Source organism: Calonectris borealis, chromosome 2 (assembly GCF_964195595.1).
Source record: "Calonectris borealis chromosome 2, bCalBor7.hap1.2, whole genome shotgun sequence".
NCBI classification, from domain to species: Eukaryota; Metazoa; Chordata; class Aves; order Procellariiformes; family Procellariidae; genus Calonectris; species Calonectris borealis.
Window position 1 is genome coordinate 81234361 of NC_134313.1, and position 14968 is coordinate 81249328.

Below are 14968 nucleotides of genomic sequence, written 5' to 3' on the forward strand. Positions count from 1 at the left end.
AGTGAATGACAGCATCCCAAGACAGCGCACTGAAATGCAGCAGCACCGTGAGGGAAGAGTAAATAAATCAGGCTGCTTAGAATATTTTTATTTCATGTTTTAACGTGTTTGGAAGACCGGTGGATCTTTTAGAGTAAGAGCATTTTTGTGAAGGATTCCACAGCACACCTCTTCAATTAACAGGTAAGAGCTCATGATAGACGCCTCAAGTATCTGTGACATTATCCAGCACAACCAAGAAAGAATACTCTCCAGCTACTACTGATTTTAACTAAAATAGCAAGCAGAAAGAAGCTATGTCTTTTGTGGTGACGGTGCAGGCGAAAACCCAGCACCCACACTGGAAAAAAAAAAACCCAACCAAAAATAGGAAAAGAGCCCTTTACAGATCCTAAAGGCTAGGTTAAAAAAACATATGAAGAGATTAGAGAGGGGGAAAAAAAGCATGCATGTAAAAACTACTTTCAGTTGCAGACGGCTCTTCACAGCACTTCTGACAGTAATGCTAGGTTCTTATTTTTGTGCTTTATAGCCCAAAGTATGTTCAGCAAGCAGTCTATTTTAAAAATAGGCAGTCTATTGAACTATGATTAGGACACCATTTACGTCTATTTTGAAAATACTCCCCAGTACTTAACAAGTGGCTGCAATTTCGGTGCTCTCACTGGGGCCTGCAGCAAAGCTTTGTGTTCTTTCTGAAAATACTGAAACACATAGAAAAGCCGTTTCTGGGTTCAAGTCAGGCGGAAATTATAATAATTCAGCTTAGGGTCACTCAACACTTAAAAGACAACTAAATGTTTTGCCGCAACCCTCTTGACTCCTGCCATCATTTCCAGCACACATATGCACATGCATGCTGTAAATCTTGGGGAGCAGGATAAAGTGCTCTGTATTTAGCTATAGGGTGGGCAAAACTCTCTCAGTGAGTAGCTTTTTGCCAAATTTATAGGTAAGCATAAAGACAATGAAAACTACTCTCTGGTTTTGATAATGCATCCAAAATAGTTTCTCCTGAAAACAATTAGTTGTTTTGAAAGTTGGGCTGGTTTGTTTCAACAGCATGTTTTAAGATTTTGCTATTTTTAAAGATTAAAAACCACTGAGAAATGAAGTAATTTTTCTCTTTTTTTTTCCAGCCAGTTAATAAAAATATCAGTTCTTCACGTAGTTCTAATCCTTTGTGACATTTTTAGGGTAGCATGATAAGTTTCTGAGAAATGATAGACAAACAAAAGGGTTTTCTTTGGAATGTGATCCTTCACTTTGACTTTTTGAGTTTGCAGATTTTTACTTGTCTATGTTGCTACCCACTACTTAAAACAATGGGTTTACAATTTGATACAGTCACAAGACGGGAAAGTTCCCCGCTTTTCTACTTCCATGGAAATATATAGAGAGGCTTTACCAAAAGCCAAACAATGGTCGTTTCTGTTCTGTCCACTGCTACTCCAGATTAAGAAAAGGGTGCAGTTTTTAAGACTATGGTTTGCTAGGCAATCTTCAGAGACTCTGTGGGACCCCATCCAAAAAGGTGGCTTTGTTATAATGTGCAGATCTGGGAAAACAGTTTGTGTAAGAAAACAAGTAAACAGATTTGGGGCGAGAAAGTAACATGTGCTTTAGTATCCGTTTTCCACTCTTCCCTTACCGACTATTGTTGCATTGACTCAATGATTGAAGTCACTTGGGTTGCCAATGTTTGCGGGTTTCTCCGTATCTTGTCTGATTGATTCCATGTTGTTACTCTAACTGCACTGTCACTCTGACAAGGAACACAAATTTATTTGCTCGCTGGATTTACTAATTCAGTTTTCCAGGAAAACCTATATAGCTCTTTTTTTTTCTTTAGAATTAGAATAAGTTCCCACCAGGGCAAACATATAAATATGTTGAGTGTTAAAAGTTACTGAATTGAATCATAATGTAATTGTTAAACTCAAACGCACTTTTATCTTAGTGTTTTATTAAATCTCCTTGGAAATGTTTCTGCTAAAAAGTGTACGACAGGTCTATCTCATCAGAAAGGTGGAATGATGTTTTCATAAAGAAATGTTGAAACCTTACATTGCCAGTCTTACGTTTATTGTCATAGAAGTTCAGACTTCTGAGCTGTTATCAAACATTAAATCAGCACAAAAAGCAATTTCTCAGTATGATGGATTACTGCTGAGATGTGAATCAAATTCAGGACGTTTCTAGCAAGTGAAGAAGTTGCTCTGTATGCCTTTTTCACAAAAGCATTCTGTTTTTCTGTTAGTAGTTATCTTGGATGCAATTACTACTTTTTACTTTTGCTTCTCCCCACTGTTGTTTACAATATTATCTTAGCTGTTAAGTTTTAGACACGGTGCAGGCTAGAGTGACATAGTTTGTACTAGGTTTCTTTTCTTTCAAGATCAGTTAGAGGTTATTATTTGCCATACAGCTGAAGTAGAAATTTATATTGACTTCATGGGAGAATTCTGCCTTTAAGGAAAACCCAAATGGAAACCACTATCACAATACAGCCTCACATTAAGCTAAAATTTAGTGCTTGTCATTAAAATCTTTATAAATGTCTCTACCACTATATACTAAAAGGAAAATAAAGCAAAATAAAGTGAATAAGGCTCTGTGACTTTACAGAGACTGTGCTACAAAATGTCACTATTCATTCTTCCTCTGATGCAGTGCAATTCAATGCTGCCTTAGGACACTACTCACAGTGATAATACTACAAAAGTATTCTGATATGGAAGATTAATAAAGCCATTTATAGATTCAAAGGAAGGAAGGGAGGAGGACAGAGGGAAGAAGAAAGAGAGGGAAAGAAAGAGAGAAAGAGAGAAAGAGAAAGAAGGAAAGAAAGAAAGAAAGAAAAAGAAAGAAAGAAAGAAAGAAAGGAAAGTAGGAAGGGAGGGAGAGAGGAAGGAAGGAAGATGTCTAGTGCAACAGGGAAAGTAAAAGCCATCCTTTGGAGTTTTTTCATCCAAAGATCTCAACATTCTGCATAAAGACCATCATTTTCATTATCCCCTGCCTTACGATGGGTAAATGGAAGTACAGAGAGGTAAAAATAAGTTGCCAAAGCCAAACTAGCAGCAGAGATGAAAACAGAAGCCAGGCCTCTTGAGGCACAGTTGTCTCTCCATTAGGTCTCATTAGTCTGGGACTTACTAAAGAAATTGCGTATTTTGTCATGATAGATAATGGGCACATTGCTGCTGCCCGGTTAGAGAGGGTCTTGTTCTTCTAGCTCTGTAGACGACAAGGCTACCCTCCACACGAGGGTGAGCGTGCACAGCCCATTGGGTTTTTTAAGTCACGTGGAAGCTTGACTGCCAGTGGAAATGGGAACTATGATTGCTCCTGGAAGCTACTGGTACGGCTCCCAAATGAAGCGCAAGAGAATTAGGTGTTGTACTCGGCTTTGGATCCTACCGCTTCTCTGTTCCTCTGTTTCCCATCCCATTCTGTCTTTGAGATTGCAACTGATTTGGACCTATGGAAGCTGCGCCATTTCAATAAAGGAAAGAATTAATGTTGGTTCAAAAGTGAAAATGAAAAAAGGTCAAGCTGATTTAAATTCTTAGTGTTTCCAAGCACATTGGATTTGGTGGGGTGTTGTTTCTACATTTTATTTCTAAAAACAGTTAACATCAGAACATTGTGGTTTTTTGTGGTTGTGATGGGAACTGAGCCCCTGGCTGACTGCAAGCCTTGCAGCAAGCACTTATTACAGAAGTGATGGTTGCTTGGTGTCCATATTTCATACTTAGGGTCAGATACCACATCCATGGTAAATAGCGCCAAACTTCATTGATTTCAGTATTTTCAGGGTCTTTCTATTCTTCCATAGAAATTGTTCCTGGCTTCAGTGGGAGTTTTGCATGTACCCAAGTATGGACAGTTGGCCCTAGCTTCTAGGAAATAACCATTTAAGACTGTAGGGTTGGCTGTTACAGGCGCTAAACAGCTGCCATTAACACAAGTTCATCATAGGTCAGCACCTTTCAGTACCCGACAGGGTGACTGTCTTGGAGCTTAGGCACAAGCAGCCGCTCCTACGACACACGAGTGAAGTTGGTACTCGGCTTCCCACGGTAACAGTACCTGACATAGGCTTTACCTGACCCCACTTTATCCTTCCAAGAGATTGCCAGACCTATTCCAAAAACCACTTTTTCTCCTGGAAGAGCCTTAGTTTCAGACCTTTGGTAGTTGACCTAAGATTTCTGTTAACTTTGCAGCAAACGTATCAATTGCAGTTTAGGTCTTTACTCTATGCATTATTTATTTATGTTCCTTCCAGAGAACATTAAGTAATAAACAACAAGAAATTATGTATTGTGGTGTATATTTAGTCCAAATGTGTCTTTGTCTAGAGTAATGTAGTCGGTTTTTACTCTTTGAACTGATCTTAACACATAGCTCAGTTGTAATTCTACCCAATAATTTTCCTTTAGAAATACTACTTTACGTTACAGAGAGAACTAATTGCTAAACAGCAAAAATCCCTTTTCAGTTGAATTCTAGATGCCAGATTTCCAACTATAATTCTTCTTCATTCTTATTAGAAGGAGTCTGAGTGTGTCAACATTCTTATTGATGTTTTCTGCTGAATGCTTTGTTATAGACTGAACATAATTAAATGTAAGTAGACTGGTATTCCATCACAGCTCAAGGGTATAAGGCTAACACATTCTTTCTCCTGTTATCTCTCCAGTCCTCTTTCTTCTTTCATGAAAAGAATGCAAAGTATCAGCATTCTTTAGGGTTGGGAAGTCTTATGACCTCTCCTTAGGAAACTGCAGCATTTGAACAATGGTGGAAGGGTTGTTTTGCTTTTCAGTTGTGTTCCAGAATTGTGTCAGTTTTAATGAGTATATTTTCAAAATACTTGCTGGCTGAAAGCTAAAGGTTATAAGATGTTTTTAAAGTATGCATCTGTATTTTATTTTTCTTTGCACAAAGATTCATTTTGTTTACCAGTTTTCAATTTTTTCCACTTGTCCAGACTACATAATTTAAATTAATTTATTTTAGTTGCTAATATTACAATTTTTATACTTTTCACAGAAGTCTAGTTTTGTGTTCAACACTTGTTGTGTGTTAAGCATTTATCAAAATATCGTTAGAAGGTTTTTCATGCTTGTGCTGGGTCTGGCTGGGATGGAGGTAATTCTCGTCATAGCAGCCCTTATGGTGCTGTGTTTTGGATTTGGATTTGTGACCAAAACAGTGTTGATAACACAGCAGTCTTTTGGCTATTGCTGAGCAGTGCTTGCACAGCATCAAGGCTTTCTCTTTTTCCCACTCTGTGCCCCACAGCGAGTGGGCGAAACGGAGGGAGTGAGCAGCTGTGTGGAGTGCTTGGCTGTTGGCCCAGGTCAACCCACCTCAATGCTGTACTCTGGGAAGCTGAGTACCAACTTCATCCATGTTTTAAGAGTGGCTGCTTGTGCCGAAGCTCTGAGACAGCCACACTATGAGGTACTGAAAGATGCTGACCTATGATGAGCTTGTGTTAATGGCAGCTGTTTAGCACCTGTAATAGTCAACCCTACAGTCCTAAATGGCTTCCAGGAAAATTTATTCCCCAACTTTTCCATGCACGGCTGACTGGCCTGTATTTCTCCAGATGTTCCTTCTTGCCCCTCTGGAAGAGGGATTATGACATTTGCCTTCCCTAGTCTTCAGAAACCTACTTGTGATTGCCATGACCTTTCAAAAGTGATAGAGATCTTGCAATGACAGCAGCCAGCTGTCCCAGCACTGTTGGATGCTCCCCATCCAGTCTCATATGTCCAGCTGGCTTAAGTGATCCCTAACTCTGCTAGTTACCCTCTACCATGAGTAATGCTTCAGTTCCACTGACTGTTATTAGGTTCCTGGTACACCTGAGGGAAGAACATACCAGTAAAAACTGTTGCAAAAAAGCACTGAGTACCTCACCTTCTCCATGTCCTTTGTCACTAGCTCCCCTAGGTAGGGCACCTACAGTAGATCTAAGTTTTCCCTAGCCTTCATTTTGCTGCCAATGTACTTACAGAAGTCCTTCTTAACAGACCTTCCTAGCCATGCTAGTTTCTCATCCAACTAAGCTTTAGCTTTACTAATTCCATCCCTGCACATAGTATACTATAGTGTATAAAGATGTAATTAGATAGTATGTATATACACATACACAGCTATATTTAATAAAATACAATAGAAGTACTATACAAGAGTATAGTATGAAGAGCTAAATGCAAAGTGGATATGTCATCAAACTGTACGTAAACGGTTTTTTATATTTTAGATAAATTAGAAGTAGTAGAGGTATATTTGTTGCATTTATAGCAGGTATGGATAGACCAGTCAGACTGTCATATCAGGAATCACTTCAGTTTCTTCTCAAAACTCCAAAAGAACAGTAAGATACACTTTAGTATGCATCACATGCTACATAACTAATAGCCGTGTGGGAAGGCAAAGGTCTGTCTAGCCTGATGAGTGAAGCTCTGTAACTGCCCATAAGTGTGAGGCCTGTATTCTCTCCACTTGTTTCCAAGAAATCCAGGTCTGACCATCTCTCGGTCTCAACTTGCGAGTCGGGACTCCTACACTGTTCCATAGAATCCATCAGCCCTGTACTCAGAGCAATGGCTGTGGACAGACCTTCTCTAGTGGATGTTGCCAGGCCCTGCTCGATGAGGAAATCCATATTGTGCTACATATGCATTGCAGAGGTCATTTTCCTCTAGATTTACCTTCCCTGAGAACCTCAAAAACTCCTCAGAATGTGCTTTTGTAGGTGCAAAATAGGCCAGCATCCCTTGACTTGACCCTTATTCAGGATCCACAGGCGCAGAGGCGTTGCCCTGAGCAATCCACTGGTTGAGGAGCTCGTTTCCCAAACAAATGTGTTGTCCTGAAATTGAAATGAATTGCCTTAGATACATTTACTCAGGCCTGCTATGTCCTTGTTTGTGTAATACCACCAGCACTGCACCACAGACTCCTTACAAGTTTATGTTATGGTGAATCATGTTGCTCATTAACAGATAAGCCTCTTTTGTATATGACCATCAAATTTTGCAGTGGTTAGTGCACCGTGCCTTTGTGCAATCACTACCACTATGCATACAAGGTCTAAGTGTCCCCCAGCAGCACCTGCAATTCTTTGAATGATCCTTCTTGGCCCCCTTGTCCTTCTGATTTCTATCCACTCCTCCTGTGGCAGCATGGGTTGGTCCTATATGGTTGTCTAGATTGTTTAGTTTCCCAAGGCAGCTTCTGTGCAGAAACCCTCTGTCCTCTTTTATGGCCATAGGGATTTCTAACTCCCCTGCTACCACAGTCCGCTACCACATTGTTGTGTACTACTGTCCTTTCTTCCCTCCCTTTCCAGCAAAGTCCTGAGGACAGTAAGCTGCCAGAGGCTTTCCACTTCCCATTTCACTGCCTGTACTGCATTTTGATGAATTACCAGACGTTGTACGGCCAACGAGCAACCCATTGACATTGCTTTCTTGAAGAAATACTGTCCGTGGATCTTGAATCCCAGCAAATTGGAATCATGATGGCGAGCTGGTAATAGCTGAAATACCAATTTGGTGTTACAATTTGCAAGCCATGTTACAAGGCCGTGGGGAAGAATGACTGATACTGCTAGGTCAAGGAAAATATGTATCAAAGAACTAATCGAGGGTCACCACCATCATTTATGGACACTCTGCGAGGACAAGACGGGGGCTGAATGGATCATTCTGAATTCATCACATCCTTTTGTCAATATCTGTCCTAAAGGAGTAAAGGGACCCATAATCCTCTTTGCAGCCACCTCATTTATTATTTTTTTATTGGCCATTTCTTTCCAACCCTTTACTGACTTTAAATTCTTGGCTGTTACAGTACTACTGGTTCCCTCTCAAGGACAACTCTGCTAGAAATATTGTCTCTTATGGTCATCCTGAAACAGAGCCTCAAGTTCATACAGATTAACTGGGAAAGTTCTGGCTCCCCAAACTACCTCATCCTTCTACCCAAGGATTAGTGCTCCTTCCTTGCCCTTTTCATCTACTCCTTATCATCCTACGTGCCCTTTTCCATGGCACAAACTTAATCTTAGTTTCCAAACCTGTGTCTGGCACAGCTGCGTGAAGGTTTATAAGCTGTCTAAAAGACAGTGCTCTACGTTGAAATTAAACTGCACTTTTGCTGTCATTATCAACAGCCACAAGTCACAGTTCACTCCACGGTCCCCTGTCCATCAGTTAATTCTTGTTTAAATTCAATCACGGGTTAAGAGCCCATCCTTCAAAAGGCTCTATATGGCCTGCCTCTGTTTCTGTAATGTGTGTTGTTAGCTCTGGCTTCTCTTTTCTCTGCTCTATTGCTATCTTTTCCCAATGCGGCAGTGAAAATAGCTCCATATGGTCCTGTTCCAAATGTCTTTCCAGAAGATTAGCCAGTCCTCCATATTGCAACCAACTCTGAACACCTGATTCCATCCCTCCACCAACAGATTGTTCAGGAGGAAATGCTCTGTTTCTTTACTCTGCTCAGTCCCATACATCAGTTAAATACCCGTTGTTTTGCCTGCCTTCTGTTCACATGATCTTGTTTGTCCTTAGGAGACAATCCTGAAATAAAGTTCTGCTGCATCAAACTCACCCTCAGCAAATGAAAAATATATGAAAACAATCTAGCTGTTTTTTAGTCTCATGGGCACTTCTCATATCTCATGACTCCCAAGTCTGTAGGGAAAAAAACAAAATTATAAATCTCAAGCAAAAAATCTCACACAATCCTCAAGGGCTTCCACTCCATCTGTTGCCCACACTCCTTGTCCCATCTGGGCATTTCTGCTGCCCCCTCAGCTATGAGGGACTTTACCCTGGACGTCTGCTTGGCAAATGCTGGAACTCCAGCAAAGGTAGCCTGTGCCTGGAGGACTCGTCTGTTCCTGCAGTGGCTTTGGGGTGCTGCTGCGATGTCAGAGAAGTGCTGCATGAGAGCCTGCATGCTGCACTGACCCCAATTAGCTGCATCACGGACCAAAAGTAAATCAAAGCCCATGCTACGAATGTAGCTGTCACCTGGGGATAGGTGACATCCCATGCCTGACTTACCTCATGGGGTAAAGCTCAGTTGCGTCTGGTCCAGTGATCATATCTGATGATAGATAGTTGTGGCATAGTCCATTGTTATGTTTGTATAAAACATGGGTGAAGCCTTACATGAAATAAAACCTTCTGATTAAAGAGATAATACACACTGACTTTCAGAAGTATTTTCGATTTTCATCAGGTAGGAAGAAAAGTGTGTCAGTTGGTGATAAACTGATTAACAGTTTGCTGATACTCAAGCCAAGGAGATGACTATGTCTGGTTTGCCAAAAAGATAGCAGCTTTTTCAAAGAGGCAAGGGCAATTAATAATCAAGAAAAAGATCCAAAGTGAAGCATCACCTTTCACTTAAGAAGTGAAGGTTAAAAAATTTGTGGGAGGAGCAATTTGATTTTGAACACATCTTTAAAATGTGTTTAAAGGAACGTACTATGAAAGGTAACATTCTTCCCTGAGCCAAGATCCCCTTCCACGAACCCAACCTGGGAATGTAGTTATTTCAAGGCTGGATCCTCAGTCAAGAGGATGTGAATTTCTAACAGTCTTTCAGCTGCCTCATAATGGGTGAGAAGAAACTTTAGAGCCAACATAAATAATGACCAAAGATCTGCATGCATTTTCCATTTCTTTTTGGCACATTGACTTTAGAAAACTTTGCAACCACCTATTTTAAATTCTGGAGGCAAACATTTTTCTTCCCTTTTACTTTAGGCTAGCTTGAATTAAGGATGATTTTGTGGTAAATAGCTAATGACTTGTCCTGGTTTCAGCTGGGATAGGGTTAAATTTCTTCCTAGTGCTGTGTTTTGGATTTAGTGTGAGGAGAATGTTGATAACACACTGATGTTTTCAGTTGTTGCTAAGTGCCCTCCTAGTCCAAGGACAGCTCCCGTGCCTACTGACTGAGCTAGGTACACAAGATGGGAGGGAACATAATCAGGACAGCCAGCCCAGCTGGCTAATGGGGTATTCCATACCATGTGACGTCATGCTCAGTATATGAATGGTAGGCATGATCCAGGAAGTACCGATCGCTACTTGGTTATCGGTCAGCGCGGGTGGTGAGCAATTGCATTGTGCATCACTCATTTTGTATATTCTATCATTATTATTATTATTATTTTCCATTTTCTGTTCTATTAAACTGTCTTTATCTCAACCCACGAGTTTTTCTCACTCTTACCCTTCCGATTCTCTCCCCATCCCACCGGGGGGGTGGGGGGAGTGAGTGAGTGGCTGCGTGGTATTTGGCTGCCTGCCAGATTAAACCACAACAGGACTTAATCCCATAGGTGCAGCTAACCTTAGAAACAGTTTACTGGAATATTCTTGCAATGCCCAGCATCTCAATGCATTTTTTTTTTCCTTTCTGGAGCTTGTCAGATAGGGGTTTAAGTGGAAGAAGCATTTTCTGGTGACCAGTGCTGGTCAGGGAAGCAGCAGAATAGTGGAGGAGAATGCTTAACTCAAGAATTCTGCCAGTTTGGGTGTCAACGCATTTCCTAACATTGAATGAAGGGATTTTTTAAATGTTGAATTTCATAAAGTGAAAGGCATGCAGCACTGTGAGAAGCAGTAGGAAAATGATCTGTTATAAATATTTGAACTCTTGCTGAGGTATCTTTTCTCCTTTGTCCTCCCTGGAATAGCTAAAACTAACATCTCGATTGAACTTCAAGAATCAGGCCAATCAACTATCGAACGCAGAGCATTCGTCACCTAGAGGAATGAATAATTAATGTAGCCTCACTAATCTGATATCAAAGGGAAGGAAATATAATAGCAAATATGCTTATCCATAAGGGGAAAAAAAGACAATAGTAATATCCTATGATGAGGTCTGTTTAAGTGCTTCACACACATGAACCTGAGCTGAGGCTGTAAACTGAAATGCTTAGTGAAAATAAGCTGACTGAGAAACCAGAATAATTTCTTTTGCTGGGAGAAGAAGTGAGATGAAGGCAGAAAAGATTTCTGAGCCTGTTCAAAAGGAAGCAAGGAAAGTATTTCCAGCTGAAGATTTTGGACTTAGAGATGAAGTCACTGCTGCTAAGCTTGGCTATTCTCTAAGGTAATGAAAGATTCAGGCTTGTTGTATTTCTGTAACTTTTTCGGTATATGCTGCCTCTGAATATAACTTAGGCAAATCTAGAGGTAGAAATCAATTTCATTTTCTATTCACTGTCAGAATATTTCTTTTTAATGGTTCTTTCTCTATTAAAAGGAATGTTGGGGCAAAAATATATATATTCTGAAGATACTCCTAGAAGCTTGGTTACATTTTTGAAGGGAGATGCTGTAGACTAAATGTTCAAAATTGCTCTAGAGCCAGTGCAATCTGCAGAGACAGCATGGAAAAAGCAGGGTAAAAGGGAAGCAGGAACTGGTGAATAGGAAGTGTAAGCACAAGAACATTTTTGGAGATCGTTGAGGTCCCCAGAAGCTGCAATGAAATTTATGCAAGTTTCTGTTTTGGGAAACAACTGAAAAACTGTGCTTGCAATCAGAGATAGAAGTGTGGAAAAGATGGGGAACTGACAGTATAGAGGAAAAAATACTCTAGGGGACTGTATATACTTTTTTCTTATCTTATTGTGTATAGTTTAAAGCCTTTTCTCCATGGGAAAGTTGCACCAGTCTGTTTAGGTATGCAGTTTTAAATAAATAGCACAGACATTCCTATTTGAGCTTAAACCAATTTCTTTTATTTTTAATTCAGGACAATGAAAAACTTGTGTGCGCTATACCAAGTAAGAAAGCCTACACAAGAATTTACATTACTTAAAGTAGATTGGTTTAAAACCTGGTTTAAATTAAATCAGTGCATCCTTCTGTTGTAAAGAAGGCTTTCAGCATGTGCACTGTCCACATTAGAGACAAACCTGATAAAAGTATTTCACTGCTGCGGAGGTACAACCGAGGATTCACCTTTTTTCAGATAAGTACTTCGAAAAAGAAGCTAGAATTAAGAAAAGTTGACTGCCTTATAGAAAAAAAAAACCCACCACAAACAAACAGGAAATTCTGCATACACAACATGAAATCGGACCACAAAATCAGGAATTAAAGACATTGAAAGAGAGAAAGGCCTGTTCAACAAGCAGCATTAAGGAAAGCCAAGGTCATTGATACAGGCAGAGAAACATCACATTTACTTGGTGAAGAAACCAGTTGACAAATTCAGAGATTTTAAAGCATGTCATGTTTAACACTCTGAAAGAAGGAAGATTCAGCGACATGTCTTTGTTTTTAACAGATTGAAGTAAAGTCGGAAAGGCTGCTGGGTGTCCGTGTCATAGGCAAAGAAGAGCACACACAGAGTCACGTTCATCCCTGCTCTGTTCAGCACGTAAGAGAACTGCAATCTGGACTTCAAAAAAATCAATGTCGCATCCTGCTGCGAGGTGGGCGGATCGTTGAAAATCTGTTGTGGGAGAAGGAAACAGAACTCCTTTCTCAATACGTTGGCATGGAGATTTTCTCTTCTCCAGCAGTTCATATATCTTTGTAAAAACATAGTAACCGGTAGAAGAGAGTCTGGGTAGAAGGCAGACTGTTCAGATCCAGGAAATAATGAAAAGTACAGAATTTGAGAAGAAAAAAAGGGCAAATTTTGCAATAATTTTACTGAAAAATTTCCTCCTTTTTCAACCATCTGTATGTTCTGATGAGGTGACCATGAGAGAAATATGAAAAGGTAAAGCATATGGGATTCTTTCAGTAACACAGAATGGCAGTGAAAGGAAAGAAGCAACTCTGATAATAAATGTAAGCTAGGAAAAGGAAGAAGGCATAGCTGAGAAGTAAGAGAATCCATGGACTAAAAATACCTAGTGGCAGTCGTAGGAGACCATTACATGGCTGACTGCAGTCTAATTGCATTTGTTCAGTCATTGTGAAAATGGATACAGATGGGATGCACAAGTTTGGAAATATCCTACTGTTAAAGAGAAAATAAAGCAAATGTTACGTGATAAGCCATTACCTAAGATGATGTTGTTGGACAGAACTCAGAAGATCATATATCTAAAATACTCTTTTCTGCTTTAGCAGCTCTTTTAATTAATATTTACTATTTTTTTTTTCCATCAAAAAGAAATGTAGGATGGTGACTGGAGGAAAAAAGAGGGAAGCAGATCTTAGCCAGTGAGATGGGTTTTCTTAGTCTGCCACTGACTGAAGTAACATAACACTTCCTTGCTTGAAACAGAGCTTAGTTTTGTGAAAATCTGTTAGAGTTGGTTGCAGAGCTTCAGTGGCTCAACGAGTATTTTGCATTTTCTTCACTGCTGTGGTATTGCAAGTTCTTACTGGGATGCCTTCGAAAGCACAGTCCAGATTTTACAAGCTCTTTCTAAGTAGAAACAGGGAGGGAAACAGCTGATATTAAAGTTAATGATTCCTCAGAGGTCTGAATACATTCCAGATTAAAAGGGAGTAAAAGAAAAGCCCAGACCAGTCTTTTGTATCTGGTTTTCATATATTAATAGTACACCTAGTGGCAACTGGACTCACAGCTGTTGTTCCCGACTGCTCTGATTTAATGCATGGTTCCTGGAAAGTTACATCGGGACCCAGCAAATCTTGTCAGAGGGAAAGCATAAAGCATAAAAACTCTGTCTCAAGCTGCATAAACAACACAGCAGGAGTCCTACTTAGTTCTCAAAATAGTAGGAGATGGCTGATGTACACCAGGGAGGAAATCTTCCTTGCCAGTTAGTGTCCATCATTTCCCACAGTTCAGACAGATTTACCAGTCAGAGTCAATGGGCAGCCTTTGGGCCAGATGGCTGGCACGTCATTCTCCGCAGCTGAAGAAGGACACGTGTTACCCTTCATTAGAGAAATCATAAGATGCACTTGGCAGTGCATTCCTCTGAGTAGGGTGACTGTGACATTTCGTGTGAGTCTATTAGAGAGCTACTTCACTTTCCATCTCTGCACCCCAGGTAAATCAGCTTTACTGCACGCACTTTTGTGTTTATTTGTCTCTGAGAAACACCCTGACACAAAACGAGTACATTTTTTTGCAAAATGCTTTGAGGCTGCTGGATAAAAGCAGAAAGAAAATGCAAAAGACATTTTGTGGTGAGCAACACTGAGGCATTTACTGAGGCAGGTACTTCTTTAGGGTCTGTCAGTTGCCCAAATAAAAAGTTGGAAGTGCAGGCCCCTGAGCTCTGGTAATTTAACAAAAATTTTCGTTCATTTTGGCTAAATTGCTACAAACTTATGCAAGCCACATTAATTAGATAAGCCTGGGGAACTCTCTGTATTGCAGCAGGAAGAACCTGTAAGAAAGTACCTTATGGCCTTTGAAGATAATTCTAGAAAACCACAGGAAAGATTAAAATTATACCGCAGAAACTCAGAAAATTGAATTGTCAGGAGGGAAAAAGAGCTTGGGAAGAAAGGAACAATAGGGAGGGGGAGACAGAGCCAGTGATAATAGTTTCAATATCATTTAGAAGAAAGAGGAGGTCAGGCAGATCAGCATACACCAAAGAATTGTGTCTGAAGCTTCACAAGTCAGAAGGAAAAGCTCACACGCTTGCTACCAACAGTCCACGTTTCTCACATTTAGCTGACAGCAACAGGGGAGACTGAAAAAGCACTCCTGCGGGTATATAGCTAAGAAAGTTTGGAGAGCATTACTATTCACTCTGTGAAAGACAGATATTAAATATTTAAAGCAATTTAAATGTAACTGTTCTGTTCTAAGTCAGAGAAAATCCGCAAGCACATCAAAGACGCTCAAGGATTTTGGTAGCGGGCTTTCCAAAGAAAGGACCTGAAAAGCAATTACCTGAGATGTAATATCTAAGCATCTGCCAGCCATGTCCAAAAAACGGGTGCTTAAGCTGGTATGACAA

At 40.2% G+C, this 14968-nt stretch overlaps 1 long non-coding RNA gene across 3 annotated transcripts in view; it reads left to right on the forward strand.

Annotated features, from left to right (window-relative positions):
- LOC142079016 (uncharacterized) overlaps positions 1 to 14968 on the forward strand; it is a 49142-nt gene continuing 34174 nt past the window's right edge. The window contains exons 1-2 of one of the 3 annotated variants that reach the window (XR_012672441.1): positions 1 to 183; positions 12352 to 12499. This is a non-coding gene — a long non-coding RNA (uncharacterized LOC142079016). The remainder of the gene's footprint in view (positions 184 to 12351; positions 12500 to 14968) is intronic. The other 2 variants (XR_012672442.1, XR_012672443.1) reach the window with 2 other exon arrangements.